Below are 22,112 nucleotides of genomic sequence, written 5' to 3'. Positions count from 1 at the left end.
CTTTTTGACTCATAGACTCAATGAAGAATAGATTTAGTTCATAATTCAACAATAATAGCTAAAATTAAAAAGAGCCAGAATCAGGGAAGAAAAGTGAGTCACTTATGGTAGAAAAGCAATCAAGAATGTCAAAAAGAGGGGAAATCTCTGGTGATCTAGCAGTTAGGACTTGGTGCTTTCTTTGCCATGGCCCAGGTTCAATCCCTATTTGGGAAACTAAAATCCAGCACTTGTGTCACACACACACACACACACACTACACACACACACACACACACACACACACACACAAAAGCCAAAAAGAAGCACTAAAGATTTCATAAATACATTGATTTTTAGGTATACATGCCTTAGCAGGTTCCCCCATAAATAGACCACCCTGACAACATTGGAGAGCACATAGTTTGAGAGGAGAAGATTCTAAATCCAGTGTGGGTGTTGTGTGTGCTCAGTCGCTCAGTCAAGTCCAACTCTCTGCAGCCCCATGGACTATAGCCCACTAGGCTTCTCTGCCCATGGAATTTTCCAAATAAGAATACTGGAGCAGGTTGCCATTTCCTACTCCAAGGGATCTTCCCAACCCTGGCATCAAACCTGTGTCTCTTGTGTCTCCTGTATTGGCAATCAGATTCTTTACCACTAGCAACACCTGGGAAGCCCAGAGTGATGACAAGCCTCATCAAACATTAAATAGTATATATGTCTGCTTAGTCGCTCAGTCCTGTCTGACCCTTAGCAACTCTTTGGACTGTAGCCCACCAGGCTCCTCTGTCCATGGGATTTTTTCAGGCAAGAGTACTGGGAATGAGGAAGTAATACAGGGAAGGGAAAGATACCAACATGGGGAACATTTACTAGTATGTTAGTGCTGTAGGCAATTTGGACTTAAGACAGTTGGCACCTTTGGTAGATTATGTAGATGATACCACAGAGCTGACCTACAAAAATGGTAAGGCAGCTGGAGGATCTATCCATACACTTCCATGTCTTCTTTTCTCAGGGCTGCTCTCAAAAGCACGAGTACAGCTGTACCTCTAGCCTTCTCTACTTGGCTCAAGCATATCCTCTGGTTAGAGAATACCCTCAGGAACAGGAGCCAGCAGGAGGCAGCCAATTAATTGTATGGTATGTGAAAAAATCTGCCATATAATTCTTCTGAAATATGCAAAGAAATGAATGCCAAAAACTTAGAGAGAGAAAAAGAGTAAGAAATCTACATAATGAAAAGATTTACAAATAGTAAATCTAATCTGAAAATTATATTACAACTGGTGCTTCTGCCCTGGAGAAATGGAGACGACATACTTTTCCCTAGTTCTCCTGCAAAGCACAGGTATAAACCACTGGTACTATATACACAGTGAGTATGAGGAGATTCTAAATGGTGGAAAGGGGGTAGACCAGCAGGAATTTCCCTAAGAACAACACAGCAGGGACGTGTCTGGGTTTCCTTTCTGCCTCTCATGTCCTAGATCAGTGCTAGAGAAAAAATATGCCAAATCAGAAATTCCAAGAGACTCAATAACCGGCTTGCTCTATACAAAAGACAGAAAACTTATAGATGATAATGCTCTTTTCCAGCCAGTCCCCACAGAAAAAAAATCTTGTACTCCAAGTGAGCAATCTCACTCCCTTCTCGGTGATGTCAGAGGAATGAAGTAGAAGTTAGGTTCCTCATACCCACCCAACATATAACAATGGTCCACGCCTCCCCACAGTCAGTGAGAATAATGTGAGGAGACTGGGCTTCCATGCCCACCAGCTCCTATCCTTCCAGTTGGGTGGTGTCAAAGGAAGGTTGATGGTGATCAGGACTTTATCCACACCACCCATGATGTTGGAGGAAGCTAACATGTAACAGTAAGAACATCTCCTATCTCTCCTGGTCAGGGTTGTATCAGCATAGAGCTAGTGGGAAGCCAGACCCCCACCCAAGCTATGAGCTATGAAAAGTCTTTCTCGCTAGAGAGTCAATAGAGGTCCAAGAGACACAATAACTGGCTTGCTGTATACAAAGGACAAAGAGAAAACCTGAACCTCCACCCCAAATGATATCCCAGAGGCAATAATCCTCTTCATTTGATTAGTGTCTGGGGATACCTGCTATGACAAAAGGTGTAAGTAAGATCAAGACCCTCAGAAACTAATACCCAAGTACTACACAGGTTTCAAGTGAAAATCACTGATCTTACCAACACCCAAGAAAATCACGACTCGAAGAAAAACAGACATCAACAGACACCAAAACTGAAATGACACCAGATGTTTCACCAGAAACCAGGAAAGCCAGAGGGCTGCACACATTTTTCAATGTGGCTAAGCACTTTGGAAGACAGAGTGTCACTTTCTTACAGATCTAAACACAATCTTACCAATCATTCCAAGAATCAGGCTTCTAAGTACTCACTCAACTTTTTAAAAACTTAAGTGCATACAACAACCTGAATCTTGATGTTCATATCAATTTTGTTCAAATTATCAAAAACAGAAAGTGACTTAGATGTCCTTCAGTAGGTGAATAGAGCAAAAAAACTGTGCTATATCATGGACTGTTTTTGGGGTGGTTAAAAGAAGTTATCAAGGCACACACAAAAAAATGCAGAAGAGCTTTAAATACATATTGCTACATGAAAAGTCAGTCTAGAGGAAGACTACATACTGTATGATTCTCATTTTAGGACACTCTGTAAAAGAAAAAACTGGGGCTTCCCTGGTGGCTCAGTGGTTAAGAATCCACTTGCCAGTGCAGGAGACACAGGTTTGATCCCTGGTGCAGGAAGATCCCACATTCTGGGGAGCAACTAAGCCAGTGTGCCACAACTATTGAGCTTGTGCTCTAGAGCCCAGAAAGCCCAACTACTGAAGCCCATGCACCTAGAGCACATGCTCTGCAAGAGGAGAAGCCACAGGAATGAGAAGTCCACATATCACAACTAGAGAGTCGCCCCACTCTCCACAGCTAGAGAAAAGCCTGTACAGCAATGAAGACCCAGCACAGCCAAAAATTAATTAATTAATTAATTTTGAAAAGGCAAAATTGTAGCCACAGTAAATGATCAGAGGATTCCAGGAGTTGAGAGAAAATTGTGGTGGATAAATAGGTAGAGTGCAGGAGATTCTAAAATTTTCAGATCATAGTGTTTTCCATGATATGGTAATTGAGAACTCATGACACAATTCATTTGTCAAGACACATATGATATTATGTGTGTGTGCATGCTCAGTCACGTCCAATTCTTTGTTACTCCATGGACTGTAGCTCCCCAGGCTCCTCTGTCCATGGAATTTTCCAGGCAAGAATACTAGGGTGCATTGCCATTTCCTACTTTGCGGGATCTTCCCCACCCAGAGATTGAACCCATGTCTCCGGCATTGGCAGGCAGATTCTTTACCACTGTGCCACCTGGGAAGTCCACATGGTATTATAGCACTGAGCAAACCTTACTGTATATAAGTTAAAAATCATTCAGAAGACCAATGGTTTTAAGATGAATGCAGGCTGTGAGAGAACAATCTAACACTAATATGAATGTGTGAAACAACCTCACAGGAGAGAATGGAAAAGGTGCTAGGCTACATAACTTCAGAAATGAGTAGAGGTTATTAAACTTGAGGCAGAAGGTATTGTACAATATCACTGTACTTTATACATTTTTATTCCATGGAGGTACTGGTTACCAGTTTTATACATGCTTCTTCTATACACACACTGGAATTGAACAAGGAAGTAAGTGGATAGTGGATGGTGAGAGAGTTTGTTTTTCTCTATTGAAGTGGGAAGTTAAGATTAGCAAGGGAAGGAGGATAGAAAGGTCTATGAGTTAATGGATTAGTGTTGAATACATCAGCAGGAACTCATATTTAGCTTAATATAGATACATAGGTCACATATAGTAATATTTAGATATATATGAATATTAATGAAGAATTGATGCTTTCTAACTGTGATGCTGGGCAAAACTCTTGAGAGTTCCTTGGACATCAAATCAGTCAATACTAAATGGGGGCTATCCAGGTAGCGCTAGTGGTAAAGAATCTGCCTGCCATGGCAGGAGACATAAGAGACACAGGTTTTATCCCTGGGTCAGGAAGATCCCCTGGAGGAGGACCTGGCAACCCACTCCAGTATTCTTGCCTGGACAATTCCATGGACAGAGGAGCCTGGTGGGCTATGGTCCATGGGGTCACAAACAGTCAGACATGACAAGTGACTTAGCAGGCACACAATCCTAAATGTAATCAACCCTGAATATTCATTGGAAGGACTGATGCTGAAGCTGAAGCTCCAATACTTTGGCCTCCTGATGAGAAGAGCTTACTCAATAGAAAAGACCCTGATGCTGGGAAAGATTGAGGGCAGGAGAAGAAGGGGGCAACAGAGAATGAAATGGTTGGATGGCATTATCGACTCAGTAAACATGAGTTTAATCAAACTCTGGGAGATAGTGAAGGACAGGGAAGCATGATGTGCTGCAGTTCATGGGGCCACAAAGAGTCAGACACAACTGAGTGACTGAACAACAACATGTACATTTACAGGTTAGCATACACACATGTATTTCCTTATTTCATCAGCCAAAAGGGCCTGGAAGTAAGAACACTCCAGTAGCAGCTAGCACATATGATACCCGGATCTTGGTTGTTAAGTTCATTTTACAGTAAAATATATCAGAACTCCTTGTAGAATTCCAGAACAGAGACTGGAAACATACAAGATGAGTCTGAAGCATCTCATATTTCTAGACAAGGAAGTAGTCACACACACATATATAGACACACATATCATAATGATAAGGGGATATCGAACATAGGAGCCAAGTGAAAGAGCCCCAATGGCCAAAATTGAAACAATTTGATCACAAAATAAAGAAAGTGGCATTGGATTATAACCCAAAGTAAAAAATAAATAGCCATGAGTTCATACTGATATAAATAAATGATTGAATCAATAAATAAAATGTAGAAGAGACAAAGGTCCCATGAAGAATTACAAATAATTCACGTCAATAGTCCAGAAGCTCTTGGAGCATCACTTCTCACCACTCAAGTGTGGGCTGTACATGCCAATATCTTCCAAAAAATAATATACAAGAAGGAGGAAAAAAATGAGTAACTTTGGAGTGGGGAAATATGAAAATATACCCCAGCCAGGGAATCATGGTCTGCATCAATAGTGATGAATCATATTAGTATGCGTACCTGCTGTATAAAAAGAATTTGAGGGGTCTTTGCTCATGGTTCCTGGAAGGATCCTTCAAACACTTGACTTTCCACAGTAACAGAAGTGTCTAGTTATTTGTGGTGGGCTCCTGGGGCCATGGGTAAGTTTATGTTAATGAGGTGACACAATGGGCCCTTAAAGAAATTCAGGGGGGGCGGGGCTGGTCAAATTGAGTTAGAAGCTCCAGCCTCGTGATTAGAAAGTTGAGGCTTTGAGCCTTGTGATATCAGCCTGACCTCTAGGAATGTGTGGGGAGCTGGAGATTGAGTTCAGTCTAGTGGTTAATGATTCAATCAGTCATGCCTTTGTAATAACACCTCAATACAAACCTTGGACTTGGCTCAGGTGAACTTCCTGGGTGGTGAAACATGTCAATATGCCTCAACGGAGATGTGTCCTAAGGACATGGACACTTCACATTTGGGAATTGAAAGAGGTCACCAAATGGGTCTCTTCTTTTCACTGACCCTTGGGTGAAGCCTTTGCAATAAAACTATAATAGCAAATATAGTGTCTTTCTGAGTTCTGTGAATAATTCTAGCAAATTATAGTGTGTACCCTCAAACTTGAGGCCAACTGATAAAAAGAGAGGATGGCCTAGGGGCCCCAGAGCTTGAGGTAGTGTCGGAAGTGAGGAAGTACTGTGGGCACTATGCCCTTAACCTATGAAGTATTACCTGACTTCTTGTGATTAGAATCAGAATTACAAGAGATGATGTAATAAAAATGGCACTTTATTTCTATCATCTTTCTTCCAAAAACCCATATCCCCTGTCTAACCATGAGAAAAATATGAGAAATTCCAATAGAAAAATATTCTACAAAACACCAGCACTCCTTAAAATTGTTATCAAAAAGTCATCAAAACAAGGTAAAATCTGAGAGAAACTGTCACATCCAAGAGAAGTCTAAGGAGCCATGACTAAGTGTGGGTCATGGATAGGATCCTCCAGCAGAAAAAGAACGGTTAGTAAAAACTTGAGAAAACCTGAATATAGTATGTGCTTAGTCGCTCAGTCATGTCTGACTCTTTGCGACCCCATGGACTGTAGCCCACCAGGCACCTCTGTCCATGGGGATTCTTCAGGCAGAAATACTGGAGTGGGTTGCCATGCCCTCCTTCGGGGAGCTTTCAACCAGGGATTGAACCCAGGTCTCCCACACTGCAGGCAGATTCCTTACCATCTGAGCCTCCAGAGAAGCCCAAGAATACTGGAGTGGGTCGCCTATCCCTTCTCCAAGAGATCTTCCCAACCCGGGAATTGAACCAGGGTCTCCTGTATTGCAGGTGGATTCTTTACCAGCTGAGCTACAAGGGAAGCCCCTGTGATGAGATATTACATACCTAATAAGACAGGCTGCATTAAAAATAGCAATACCATATAATGGCAAGGATATCTGGAACCTGTATCTCTGATTCTCTGGTAAGGAATGAAAAGTAACACAGCTACCTAAAAAATTAGTTTGGCATTTCTTAAAAAGTAAACATATACTTACATACCACACAGCAAAGTACACTCCTAGGCATTTAACCCAGAAAAGTGAAACCTTATTTCCATGTAGAAACCTGTTTGACCATTAATTACTGCCTTATTTGTAATAACCAAAACAAGGAAGAACCAAAATGTTATCCAACACAGTGTTCTCCCTTATTTGCAGTTTCACTTTTCATTGTTTCAGTTATCTGTGGTCAACTGCTGTCCAAAAATATTAATGAAAAAATTCCAGAAAAAAACAATTCTTAAGATTTAAATTGCTTGCCATTCTGAGTAGTGTGATGTAATCTCATGAGGTGCAGCTCTAACCCACTGAGAACATAAACCACCATCGCAGTGCTAGTGTTCAAGTAACCCTTGTTTTCCTTAGCAATGGATCCAAAGTGCAAGAATTGTGAGGCAGGCAATTCAGATATGCCAAAGAGAAGTTGTGAAGTGCTTCCTTTCAGTGAAAAAGTGAGAGATGTAGACTTAATAAGAAAAAAAATCTGAACAATCTGTATGCTGAGATCACATGTGCTCAGTTGCTTTAGTCATGTCCAACAACTCTTTGCAACCATATAGATTACAGCCTACCAGGCTCCTCTGTCCATGGGATTCTCCAGGCAAGAATATTGGAGTGGATTGCCAATTCCCTTTCCCAGGGGATCTTCCTGACCCAGGGATAGAAATTATGTATCCTGCATTGTAAGGGAGTTCTTTACCACTAGCACCACCTGGGAAGCCCATGCTGAGATTGCTAAAATTTAAATTAAGAACAAATTTCCTCTGAAATCGTGAAAAAGGAAAATTAAATTATTATTAGTGGCACTTGTAGTTACTTCTCAAACTATCAAGAATTTCAGCCACAGCGCATTATAAATGCTTGGTTAAGATGAAAAAGGCATTCAATTTGTACAATAAGATATTTTGAGAGAGAGAAACTACATTTACACAACTTTTATTATAGTATATTATTATAACTGTTCTATTTTATTATTGGTTATTATTGTTAATCTCCTACTGCACCTAATCTATAAATTGAACTTTATCACACATATATGAATACATAAAAAAACCCATAGTAAATTTAGGGTTGGGTACCATTCATGGTTTTTGGCATGTGTTGGGGATCTTGTAACATATCCCCTGCAGATAAGAAGGAACAACACGCTGAATAGTTAAACTGCAATAGATACAAACTATTCAATACAGTTCAGTTCAGTGTCCCAGTTGTGTCTGACTCTTTGCCACCCCATGAACTGCAGCATGCCAGGCCTCCCTGTCCATCACCAACTCCCGGAGTTCACTCAAACTCACATCCATAGAGTCGGTGATGCCATCCAGCCATCTTATATTCTGCCGTCCCCTTCTCCTCCTGCCCCTAATCCCTCCCAGCATCAGAGTCTTTTCCAATGAGTCAACTCTTCGCATGAGGTGGCCAAAGTACTGGAGTTTCAGCTTTAGCATCATTCCTTCCAAAGAAATCCCAGGACTGATCTTCAGAATGGACTGGTTGGATCTCCTTGCAGTCCAAGGGACTCTCAAGAGTCTTCGCAACACCACAGTACAAAAGAATCAATTCTTCGGTGCACAGCTTTCTTCACAGTCCAACTCTCACATCCATACATGACCACTGGAAAAACCATAGCCGGACTAGACGGACCTTTTTTGGCAAAGTAATGTCTCTGCTTTTGAATATGCTATCTACGTTGGTCATAACTTTCCTTCCAAGGAGTAAGCGTCTTTTAATTTCATGGCTGCAATCATCATCTGCAGTGATTTTGGAGCCAAGAAAATTAAAGTCAGCCACTGTTTCCCCATCTATTTGCCATGAAGTGATGGGACTGGATGCCATGATCTTAGTTTTCTGAATGTTGAGTTTTAAGCCAACTTTTTCACTCTCCTTTTTCACTTTCATCAAGAGGCTCTTAGCTCTTCTTCACTTTCTGCCATAAGGGTGATATCATGTCTGAGGTTATTGATATTTCTCCCAGTAATCTTGATTGCAGCTTGTGCTTCTTCCAGCCCAGCATTGCTCACGATGTATTCTGCATATAAGTTAAATAAGCAGGGTGACAATATACAGCCTTGATGAACTCCTTTTCCTATTTGGAACCAGTCTGTTTTTCCATGTCCAGTTCTAACTCTTGCTTCCTGACCTGCATACAGATTTCTCAAGAGGCAGGTCAGGTGGTCTGGTATTACCATCTCTTTCAGAATTTTCCACAGTTGATATTGATGCACACAGTCAAAGGCTTTGGCATAGTCAGTAAAGCAGAAGTAGATTTTTTTTCTGGAACTCTCTTGCTTTTTTGATGATCTGACGGATGTTGGTAATTTGATCTCTGATTCCTCTGCCTCTTCTAAAACCAGCTTGAACATCTGTAAGTTCACAGTTCACTGACTGCTGAAGTCTGGCTTGGAGAACTTTGAGCATTACTTTGCTAGCGTGTGAAATGAGTGCAATTGTGTGGTAGTTTGAGCATTCTTTGGCATTGCCTTTCTTTGGGACTGGAATGAAAACTGACCTTTTCCAGTCCTGTGGCCACTGCTGAGTTTCCCACATTTGCTGACATATTGAGTGCAGCACTTTCACAGCATCATCTTCCAGGATTTGAAATAGCTCCACTGGAATTCCATCACCTCCACTACCTTTGTTCATAGTTATTCTTCCTAAGGCCCACTTGACTTCACATTCCAGGGTGTCTGGCTCTAGGTGAGTGATCACACCATCGTGATTATTTGGGTCATGAATATCTTTATTGTACGGTTCTTCTGTGTATTCTTGCCACCTCTTCTTAATATCTTCTGCTTCTGTTAGGTTCATACCATTTCTGTCCTTTATTGTGCCCATCTTTGCATGAAATAGTCCCTTGGTATCTCTAATTTTCTTGAAGAGAAGGAGAAAAGAAAAGATATAAGCATCTGAAAGCAGGGTTCCAAAGAATAGCAAGAAGAGATATGAAAGCCTTCCTCAGTGATTCAATACTATTTGACTATAAAAATGAATACATATATATTAGTATGTATAAAACTTTTACTAGATCTGAAATGAATTTAGCTGTGTTTAAAAAAAAAAAACAGCATTCTCAAAAGGACATACAGTATGTGATTCCACATATATAACATTGTTACAGTATAAAATTAGAAGAATGGAGAATCAGTGGTTGCCATGGACTAGGGATGGTGTAAGGTGATGGTGCGCATGATTCAAAAGAGATAGCAGAAGACAGATCTTTGTGGTGACAGAACAGTTCTGTGTCTCAAGCAGGATGCTGCTGCTAAGTCGCTTCAGTTGTGTCCGACTCTGTGTGACCCCATAGACGGCAGCCCACCAGGCTCCCCCGTCCCTGGGATTCTCCAGGCAAGAACACTGGAGTGGATTGCCATTTCCTTCTCCAGTGCATGAAAGTGAAAATTGAAAGTGAAATCACTCAGTCGTGTCCGACTCCTAGCGACTCCATGGACTGCAGCCCACCAGGCTAGTGTTACATAAATCTACACAACTGACAGAATGACGTAGGACCAACCATAAACACACATTATATTGATGTCAAATTCCTGCTGTCATCAGGGTACCATAGTTACTATGGAGAAAACTCAGTGAATGGTATGTGGGCTCCCTCTGTAGTATCTTTTCAGCTTCCAGTGAATCTATAATTACTATAACAGAAAAGGTCAAAAGAGGAGAGAAAATAAATGAAATGTCATTCTAAAGAGTGTGATTCACAATGAAGATTGACGTTACTGAGATCAATCCACCTAATAAAGATTTTAAGTGAAATAAGTAGAATGAAACAGATATATACTGATAAAAGGAGATTTTTAACACACTTCTCTAATCCTAGAAAGATAAAACAAATGAAATATTTTAAGTGAGTATAAAGAAGAGACACAAAAATCATGTCCTGCCTTACTAGTGACTCAGTGGTAAAGAATCCACCTGCCAGTACAGGAGATGCAGGTTTGATTCCTGGGTCAGGAATAGGAGTAGGAAATGGCAACCCACTCCAATCTTTTTGCCTGGGAAATCTCATGAACAGAGTAGACTCTCAGGTTATAGTCCATGGAGTCTATATGTGACTCCAAAAGAGTTGTATGTGACTTAGCAACTAAACAACAGATTTTTACTAAAATCTATCACTGGATACTATGGAATTTTTTACTGCATATGAACATTTTCAAACATTGGCATCTAGTGTTTTTTTTTTTTTTTTTTTTTTTTTTAAAAAGAAGGGAAAATGAATAAAGAGCACAATCAGCAGTGAACTAAAACTTGAGTAGCCCATACTGTGGATACTGTCTCCCATACCCCAACCTGGCCTGCACAAGAGGTAACCAGCAGACAGGTGTTCCACATGCCTCAGGTTTTCTTCAACTTTCTTCTTGAAGCTGTCATTGGAGAAGAGAGATTCCTCTGCTAGCAGGCAGATATTTCAGGCAAAATCAAATGGTCCTCCAGTTATAAACTGGAGAAGAGCAATCTATAAAGTCGTGGAAAATTATTGAAGACTTTTGACATTGGATGATAATATATGGGAGTTTGTTATAGTAAGAAAAAAAAGCCCTTTGTATACCAGACAGCTATTATTTGTCAGACGTGGCCCAGAGGCCTGCACCAAACAGATGATTCTAGGGATTCAAGTCACTGGTGTGGTCCCTCCCAGACCAGCTCTTTACTCCCACATGGAAGATTGTTATGGCCAAGGGCCCAAGACTGTGGTAGATTAGTACAAACCCAGCTATCCTCATGCAGGATAGAAGTTCTATCATATACTCATACAAACAAGCATTGGTTACATACAGATAATGAAAAACTAGATTTTCAGAAACAGTGTAAGAGTTTAATTATCCCCTACACACACACACACACACACACACATATATTAGTGAGAAAACTAAGGTCCAAGAAAGGAGAAGGACTTTCCCAAAGCTATGCATGAAATTAGTGCAGGACAAGGCAGTGCACATCAGGAGATTCATACTTCCTTGCATGACAGCTATTCATTTATGGAAGATAATAGGCAGGCAAAAAACCTTGGGGGTTCCCAGGAGAATTTGGGGGACATATTGCAAGTTTTGAAGGTCTGCATCAGCAAGCAAGGGCAAGTTCCAACTTGAGCAATTGCTAAAGCAGAGCCCAGGCACAGCCCAGAGAGGAGCCTGCACACTGCTCATAATACAAATGAGAGAGAGAACACAGATTTCCTCCCAGAGGCCTCCACCACTGGGTACCTGTGAAGAGGGGACCCAATGCTGCCTGCTGGCCCTGCTTTATAACCTCTCTGTTAGGCAAGAGGTCCAAGTTGCTCCCTAGAACATTGAAAGGAAAAAGGGATGTCATGCAAGGAGAGAGCAATTTATGTGTGGCATTTCTTTTCTTTTTTCTTTTTTTTTGTCTTTTCATTTTTTAAAATTTATTTATTTTAATTGGAGGCTAATTACTTTACAATATTGTAGTGGTTTTTCTCATACACTGACATGAATCAGCCATGGGTTTACATGTGTTCTATAAAAACTACACTTAGAAACAAAGCAAAGCCAGGAAGTCATTAGCTAAGATGAGCCATGCACTGGCTAAGCTGAGCTCTCACCACTTGTCATGTCCCAAGTCCATGCTTTTCCCCTCCAGCAAATTACCAGGAGCCAAGTAACAGTAGCAAGAGCTGAGAGAGAACCATCCTCTCTTCAAAACATCACATGGGAGGCTTTATCAAAATAAGGGCCCAATAACTCACCAATCAATGTACTTGCAACTTAACTCATTGAGAAACAATATCATCAAGTCAGTCAAGGAGAAACCAGCCAACAAGCAGAAATAAAAATATTTCCAAATTTGGTCAATAAACAAGACACATCTCTTTCCTACCTCGCCTTCAGTCATTTGCTTTCCATTGAGGACTTTCAGCTTTCGATCCCTATCATAAACCTTCACACATTGTCCGGCTGAGAATTTCCCATGGTGCCAAACCACATATCTTGCTGCTGAGGGTAAACCATATCCATCTGTCTCTTGGAAAAAAAAGAGAAACTGAGGAGCTACTGACTGGAAATACAACTCACAGGTTATATTTCATTCACAAACAACAGAAAAGGGTAGGGGAGTAACTTCTGAGATGAACATGGCTATCTTGAGTCTTTTCAATAAGAAAGATGTGAATGTCACACAAAGGCAGAGGAAAGTACCAGTCTGCTCTTTCTGACACTCTGACAGAAGTTGAACTCTGGCTGTGGCATTTCTAAACAGAGAGTTTGGAGCAAGCTGTAGGTTTCATAACCATCACCATCAGGTAAAAGGCAAGGAAGGCAATCCATAAGAGGAAATAGCATTTTCTAGTATTTAATTCTGCAAACTTATCACAAGGAAGCTTCTACAAGGATGTTAGTTTTCTAAAAGATAGAAAAGCAATGTTCAGATGTATAATAATCCCTTACATACAAACATTCCTGTTGAAAACTTTCAGAGATTCAAAGAAATGTTCACATGTCCAATCACATTAATTAGCTCATGTCTCTGCTGTAAATTGTCATGTGCATGCATTCTTCACAAGTGATTGTGCTTTTGTGTACTTTACTGTATAGTAATGTATAGAGTACAGTAGTAGAGTATTTCAAGTCTGGCATGTCCAGAAGCAAACATAAAGAATTATTAATGTAGTTGGTACTGCTAAGAAGCAACAAGTGATAACAATGGAAACAAAAGTGAAAATAATTGAGAGAGTGGAGCAAACAGAAAAGATGGAGACATCACTTGTCCTTATAACATGACTCATTCATTCAGCAGCACACAATTCTAAAGAACAAGGACAAGATCATGGAATCTGTGAAGTCTGCTGTACTGATCATGTTGACAAAAATATCTAAGAAGGATGGAAAAATGATGGATGAGGTGGAGAAACTTCTCAGTGTGTGGATATAGGATCAGCATCAGTATGGAGGCCTGCTCAGCTTAATGCTGATTCAAGAGAAAGATAAAAGTCTTTATGAAGACTTGACCTGGCAAAGAATCAGAGGGCAAATCTTTTCATGCCAGTCAAGGCTGGTTTCATCGATTCAAGGCTAAAGCCAATTTTTACAATGTGAAAATAAAGGCTGAGGCAACAAGTGCAGATACAGTAACTCCTCAAGAATTTCCTGAAATGCTTCCAGAAATTATTGATGAAGGCATGTATTTACCTAAGCAAGTATTTAATGTGGATGAGACAGGGACATACTGGAAGAAGATGCCAGCCTGACGTTTCACCAGTGAGGAGGAAAAATTGATACCAGACGATGCAGCAGCAAAGGACAGGCTAACTCTGTTGTTTGGTGGCAATGATTCCAGGGGTATGAAGCTGAAGTCTCTTAGTTTATCATTCAGAAAATCCAAAAGCTCTTAAAAACTGAGCCAAGGCTTATCTTCCTGTTGTGTGGAAAACTAAACCCAAGGCCTGGGCTACACAGGCCATTTTCCAGGACTGGTTTTTCCATTACTTTATCCCAGAGGTAGAGAAATATCACTTAGAGAAGGTGTCTCATTCAACATTCTTTTGCTGCTTGACACTACTCTGGACCACCCTCCATTTATGGATGACTTTCATCCCAACTTCAAAGTAGTGGATCTGCCACAAAATATTACAGGGCTCATCCAACCTATGGATCAGGGAGTGATAGCAACTTTCAAGAAATATCATTTATATATTACATTTTTTATCAGGCAGTAAAGGCAAGTGATGAATCAGGAACAACCTTGAGACAATTTTGGAAAGACTAAGATATCTACAAGGCTATAAAAAACATTGACTTTGCTTGGTGTGAGGTTATGGCAGTCATCAAGAGTGGGGTTTGGAAGAAACTTTGCCTGCAGTTTGTTCACAGTTTTCATGGATTTGAGAAGGTGGATGAGGAGTTTAAAGAGGTCTTCAGCAGTTTAGTGACCTTCAGTGAGAAACTGGAGCTAGATCTGAAAAAGGACAAATTCCTTGAACTTCTTGTTATGCAACCTGAGGAACTGGTGGCCCAGAGAAAGGATGGAGAGAGACAAGAGGAAGAAGTAACAACAACAACAAAAAAAAACAAAGAGATTCACAGTGCAGGAGATGGTAAGGGGATGTTCTTTATTTGAGGAGGCACTGTTACATTTTGAGCCACAGAACCTGAATAGTACACAAAGTTTGCAGCAGCCATTCAAAATGCAATCCAGTGCAACCATGTCATCTATGATGAGAAAAAAAAAAAAAAAAGAGCTACTACCCAGACATCACTGGATTGTTCTTTCAAGAGGATAGGTAGGTAGAATTTAATTTAGCAACACACCAGAACCAGTGTCATCAATGACAGGCATGAGTGAAATCACAACTTGACCTCCATCTCCTCTTGCTGACGACCCTTCAGCTCTACGATGTCCTACCTACTCTCCCTTCTCCAGTCAGTAGCTTTTCTTTCCTGTTCACTCAATGCCAGCTTTTGTTGGGCATGGCAACCCACTCCAGTATTCTTGCCTGAAGAATCCGCATAGACAGAGGAACCTGGTAGCCTGCAGTTCATGGGGCTGCAAAGAGTTAGACACAACTTAACGACTAAGCACTGTACTTTTCAAGGTACTGTACTGTACTATTTAAAATATTTTCTTTGTTTTTGTGTTTGTTTATTATGTATTATTTGTGTGAAAAGTATTATAATCCTATTACAGTACAGTTACATAGCTGATTGTGTTAGTTGGGCATCTAGGTCAACTTTGTTGGATTTATGAACAAACTGGATTTGCAAACATGCTCTTGGAATAGAACTCATTCATATGCAGGGAATTTATAGTATACAGGATGATTCTTGAGCACAAACCAAGGCTTCACACCCACTAAAACTCAGTGAGGGTGGTTCTGAGGCTGCTATGGTTACAAGGCCCTGATATGCAGCTTCCTGAGCTCTAAACTCTATGAAGTGAATGCCAATGAGTGCTGTGCTTGCAGGAGTACACAAGGAGTCGCCTCCTAACCTGTCTTCTGTGAGCCTCTTCTACCAGGTGGACTTTCAATAGACCCTGAGTAGCAGACCACCAGAAGCCATATTCTCTTCCACTTAAAACCCCAGATCCAAGCTGTTCTGTGTGCCAGAGACCAGGCAATGGGCTGATGTGCTGTTGGCAGAATGCTCTTACCACCTGTCTTTGTTCCCTAGGACTCCTGTAACAGAGTACCACAAACTGGGTGACTAAGACAAACAGACATTTATTGTTTCACAGTCCTGGAGGCCCTAAGTCCAAAATGGCAGTGTGGCAGGGCAGTGGAAAGATACTTACCTTCTGAAGATGCTGGGGTGGATCCATTCCATGCCTCTCTCCTGCCTTCTGGGATTTGAAATTATTTGGTGTAAGGTGGGTGTGAGCATTCCTCCAGATGATTCCATTCTCATCTTGAGGTTTAGACTAGTAAGTATACACCTAGTATTACCTTGCCCTGAGATAAGAGAGGAAAGAACAAATCCCTGAATGACTCTGAGTCAAAGGTGGTGAGAAACAGGCTCTTGCTAAGTGAAATTTTCTTATGCATGAGGAGGGGCAGTGAACAGACACTGCTTGTCAAATGTGTTTGTGCACTTTAAAGAGTAACACCACGTTGAACCCTATCTTGGCACCATCCACAGTGGACAAGCTCCCAGGACAACACTGAAGACCTCTCCTCTGCCTCCACATCCTGCTTCCTTTGACTTCTAATGCTTTTTCTCTTGCCCTGAGCCCCACCTTCTCCCCCAGGGCATCAGAGACCATTAGCACACTTGAGAGTTGTAAACAAACTGCTTTAATTGATGAGTTTAATACTGGATTGGTGGGATTGGTCTAAAATTAACCAAATATAATAAGTTTAATTGTTTTTAAGAGCTTCTTTTTGTGAACCATAATAAACTCTGAATCTGTGTTTGTCTAGTTAACACAGTTTCCATTGAAACTGCTTGGATGGATCTGTCTTAAATATTTAAAACACATGATTTGAATTGGTTATAAATATGTGCATATGAAATGGTGAACAGTCCCTCCTGCCACTCCTCTGGGAGAAACATGTGTGGTTAATTACAAGGTGGTAGTTCATCTATATGTCTCACTCCAACAGCATTGTTTTCCCGAAGCAGAACATGGGCACACTGGTCAAAAGTTTCTGCCTCTGTTGGTAAATTCATATTGAAAGCTTTCCAGTCCTCTGCATTTGAACTGATCCCATGGAGTATCGTGGCAATCCTGCCCTTCCACCACTTTGACACTGGTTACCTTAGGTTTCAGTAGTGGTAAAATATGAGTATATCATATATAGAGTCATCCCCAGGCATGTACTATTTCATGGAGAATGAAAGACTTGGTAGATGAAAATAAACATAAATAAGACTGCTGCACTAGGAGCTTAAAAAAATGTACAAGTTGCTGCTAATCTATTAATTAATATGGTCTCTACTCCAAGAGATCCAGCTAAAATATTTGGTAGATGCTGTGATTGGTGGTTTTTATATCCCATTGAGAACCCCATGAATGGTATGAAAAGGCAAAAAGATAGGACACTGAAAGATGAACTCACCAAGTCTGTAGGTACCCAATATGCTACCAGAGATCAGTGGAGAAACAACTCCAGAAAGAATGAAGAGATGGAGCCAAAGCAAAAACAGCACCCAGTTGTGGATGTGACTGATGATGGAAATAAAGTCTGATGTTGGAAAGAGCAATATTGCATAGGAACCTGGAATGTTAGGTCCAGGAATAAAGGCAAATTGGAAGTGGTCAAACAGGAGATGGTAAGAGTAAATGTTGAGATTTTAAGAGTGAGTGAACTAAAATGGACTGGAATGGGTGAATTTAACTCAGATGACCATTATATCTATTACTGTGGGCAAGAATCCCTTAGAAGAAATGGAGTAGTCCTCATAGTCAACAAAAGAGTCCAAAACGCAGTACTTGGATACAATCTCAAAACGACAGAATGATCTCTGTTTGTTTCCAAGGCAAACCATTCAATATCATGGTAATCCAAGTCTAAGCCCCAACAAGTAATGCTGAAGAAGCTGAAGTTGAATAGTTCTATGAAGACCTACAAGAACTTCTAGAATTAACACCCCAAAGAGATGTCCTTTTCATTACAGGGCACTGGAATGCAAAAGTGGGAAGTCAAGAGGTACCTGGAATAACAGGCAAACGTGGCCTTGGAGTACAAAACAAAGCAGGTCAAAGGCTAACAGAGTTTTGCCAAGAGAACACACTGGTCATAGACAAACATCCTCTTCCAACAACAAAAGAGGATACTTATGGAAATCACCAGATGGTCAATACCAAAATCAGATTGATTATATTCTTTGCAGCCAAAGATAAGGAAGCTCTATACAATCAGCAAAAACAAGACTGGTGAGCTGACTGTGGCTCAAATCATGAACTCCTTATTGCCAAATTCAGACTTAAATTGAAGAAAGTAGGGAAAAGCACTAGACCATTCAAGTATGACCTAAATCAAATCCCTTATGATTATACAGTGGAATTGAGAAATAGATTCAAGGGATTAGATCTGATAGACAGAATGCCTGAAGAACTATGGACAAAGGTTCATGTCATTGTACAGGAGGCAGTGATCAAGACCATCCCCAAGAAAAAGAAATGCCAAAGGTGAAATGGTTATCTTACAAATAGCTGAGAAAAGAAAAGAAGCTAAAGGCAAAGGATAAAAGGAAAGATATACGTATTTGAATGTAGAATTCCAAAGAATAGCAAGGAGAGGTAAGAAAGTGTTCCTCAGTGATCAATGCAAAGAAATAGAGGAAACAATAGAATGGAGAAGACTAGAGATCACTTCAAGAAATTAGAGATACCAAGGGAATATTTCATGCAAAGATGGGCACAATAAAGGACAGAAATGGTATGGACCTAACAGAAGCAGAAGATATTAAGAAGAGGTGGCAAGACTACACAGAAGAACTGTACAAAAAGAACTTCATGACACAGATAATCATGATGGTATGATCACTCATCTAGAGACAGACATCCTGGAATGTGAAGTCAAGTGGGCCTTAGGAAACATCACTATGAACAAAGCTAGTGGAGGTGATGGAATTCCAGTTGAGCTATTTCAAATCCTAAAAGATGATGCTTTGAAAGTGCTGCACTCAATATGCCAGCAAATGTGGAAAACTCATCAGTGGCCACAGGACTGGAAAAGGTCAATTTTCATTCCAATCCCAAAGAAAGGTGCCAAAGAATGCTCTAACTACCATACAATTGCACTCATCTCACATGCTAGTAAAGTAATGCTCAAAGTTCTCCAAGCCAAGCTTCAATAGTACGTGAACCATGAACTCCTAGATGTTCAAGCTTAGAACAAGGATTTAGAAAAGGCATAGGAACCAGATATCAAATTGCCAACATCCATTGGATCATCAAAACAGCAAGAAAGTTCCAGAAAAATATCTACTTCTGTGTTATTGACTACACCAAAGCCTTTGTGTGGATCACAACAAACTGTTGAAAATTCTGAAAGAGATAGGAATACCAGACCACCTGACCTGCCTCCTGAGAAATCTGTATGCAGGTCAGGAAGCAACAGTTAGAACTGGACATGGAACAATAGACTGGTTCCAAATTGAGAAAAGAGTACATCAAGGCTGTATATTGTCACCAAGCTTATTTAACTTATATGCAGAGTACATCATGTGAAATGCCAGGCTGGATGAAGCACAAGCTGGAATCAAGTTTGCCAAGAGAAATATCAGTAACCTCAGATATGCAGATGACACCACCCTTATGTCAGAAAGTGAATAAATAAACAGCCTCTTGATGGAAGTGAAAGAAGAGGGTGAAAAAGTTGGCTTAAAGCTCAACATTCAGAAAGCTAAAATCATAGCATCTGGTCCAATCACTTCATGGCAAATAGATGGGGAAACAATGATAAACTTTATATTTTGGAGCTCCCAAATCACTGCCGATGGTGACTGCAGCCATGAAATTAAAAGACCCTTGGTCCTTGAAAGAAAAGCTATGACCAACTTAGACAGCATATTAAAAAGAAGAGACATTACTTTGCCAAAAAAGATTCGTCTAGTCAAGGCTATGGTTTTTCCAGTAGTCATGTATGAATGTGAAAGTTGGACTATAAAGAAAGCTGAGTGCCGAAGAATTGATGCTTTTGAACTGTGGTGTTGGAGAAGACTCTTGAGAATCCCTTGGACAGCAAGGAGATCCAACCAGTCCATCCTAAAGGAAATCGGCCTTAAATATTCATTGGAAGGACTGATGCTGAAGCTGAAACTCCAGTACCTTGGCCACCTGATGTGAAGAACTGACTCACTAGAAAAGACACTGATCTGGGCAAGATTGAAGGTGGGAGGTGAAGGGGACAACAGAGGATCAGATGGTTGGACAGCATCACCAACTCAATGGACATGAGTTTAAGTAAGTTCTGGGAGTTGGTGATGGACAGGGAAGCCTGTTGTGCTGCAATCCATGGGGTTGCAAAGAGTTGGACATGACTGAGCAACAGAACTGAACTGATAGTCCCAAGGTGGTCATATAGGGCTGTCAGCAGACTAACTCCAAGTCATTCCTGAAGACAATTTTCAGCTAAAATAATCTTATCCATAGATGCTTCTACAGCCTATTATAATAGAAGGTGAAAATTGGGTGCCCCTCCAGTGGAGAATGTGTCTGTATGAGTACAGATTAAGTGGGAGGGAATCACTTCCATTCTGACATGAATTGAACATTTTCTGTTTCAAACTGAAGTGTTTTCTAGACCTGTGATTCCTACCCTTGTTGAATATTAACATTACCTGCAGAGCTTTTAAAACATGCCATGGCCTTGGCCCCATCTGAGAGTATATAATCCAAATCTGGAAAGCGCACAGAGAACTTTTCACAGTGTATGGAAGCAAAGATTGTATCATGAGGTTCTTGATCAAAGACATGGGACATGAGCTGCAGGGACTCAGATGATCAGCAAAATCTCCAGTGAAACAGAGTCTGCAGCTGGAAAGCATGTGTCTCCTGGATGAAAGCCCATCAGCTTCCCCAGATGGAGGAATGGAAATTTATCAGATTCCCACATATGATGTTCTTTCGTGTAAACTCAAATGTTTAGATCAATGGTATGTGCCAAAAAGCATATGTCCTTGTGAGTCCAGACAGTGGGTTCAGTCACTCTCAGCTAAATCCTGTGTCCTTGTCACCTCTCCTAGTCCCAGAACTGCCCTGGGCCCTGTTGTGTGGCTACAAGGAGAGGCAGACAGTACCTGGCCTAGGCTGGACCTGCAGGTGGGGAGCTGCATCTCTAAGACAGCCAACATGGACAATCCTTGTTTCTCATCTGGGTTTGCTGCACTGTACACTGCCTTACACACCCTAGACTGTGGTGGACACACACGCACCCATGCATACCACACAGACACACACATACAGACATGCCATGCATACTACATACTGCATACAAAAGTACACACCATATACAAAAGCATTTCTCAATTTGGTTTATGTAACTGTCCTGCTCACAGTGGCATTCGAGAGTTCTACAGGTTTGCAGTCACTGTCCATTTTAATTGGTATAGTCACACAGATCCTTTGTGTTCAGCTTAAACCTCTGATTTAGACCTGGACTGGCCTTTGTTTCATCTCATCCATAACAGTAGGGCTGCCAGATGAAACACAGGACACCCAGTTATGTTTGAATTTCTGAAAAGGACAACAGCAAAATTAAGTATGGCCCAAATATTGCCTGGGATATATACTTATACCAAACATTATTTGCTCTTGATCTGAAATTCAAATCTAACTAAGAATTCTATAGTTTTATTTGCTACATCTGACAACCTTACCTAGAAGGGCAGTGATTTCTATGGCTGGGGCCCACTCTCTGGGTTTACAACACCAGTGCATCAGAGGAGGTGAAGGTGTCCAAGGTGGTAAAGGTTTGAAGATCTCTGGGACTATTTGGCGCCATCTGAATTACGAATAAAATTAAAGATAATTAAAAACAGACGTGCCCCCGAATGTAACACTACTTGTTTGTAATTACTGTCATTCTTAAAAACTCTTTATTGCGCCTCAAACTGAAGTTTAGCGAACCGTTGCCAAATATGTGGGGTTTCCCACACTTCATGTCACAAGGGAAACTGCGTGGAGGCTGAGTCTCGCAGGCTTATTCCTGTGCCTACAACATCCTGCAATTAGATGATACAGTCCATTCCTGTATTTATCTTAAGGAGTTTATAACCTCTTGGAGGAAATTATAAACTTCCTTTTTATCCTGAGTCTTACTTGGTATAAGCAAAAACATAGATGTCTTGGTTTATAGTGAAGAGAGAACTGAATCTCTAGAGATTGTAACTGTAGTTACATCCCCACAGCTCTCTTATTTACATAGAAAATAATTATAAAAACAACTTTAAAACATGCCCACTTACTTCACCCTTATACTTTG

The sequence above is a fragment of the Bubalus bubalis genome, chromosome 8, assembly GCF_019923935.1.
Source record: "Bubalus bubalis isolate 160015118507 breed Murrah chromosome 8, NDDB_SH_1, whole genome shotgun sequence".
NCBI lineage: Eukaryota > Metazoa > Chordata > Mammalia > Artiodactyla > Bovidae > Bubalus > Bubalus bubalis.
This window is presented reverse-complemented; position numbering follows the sequence as displayed.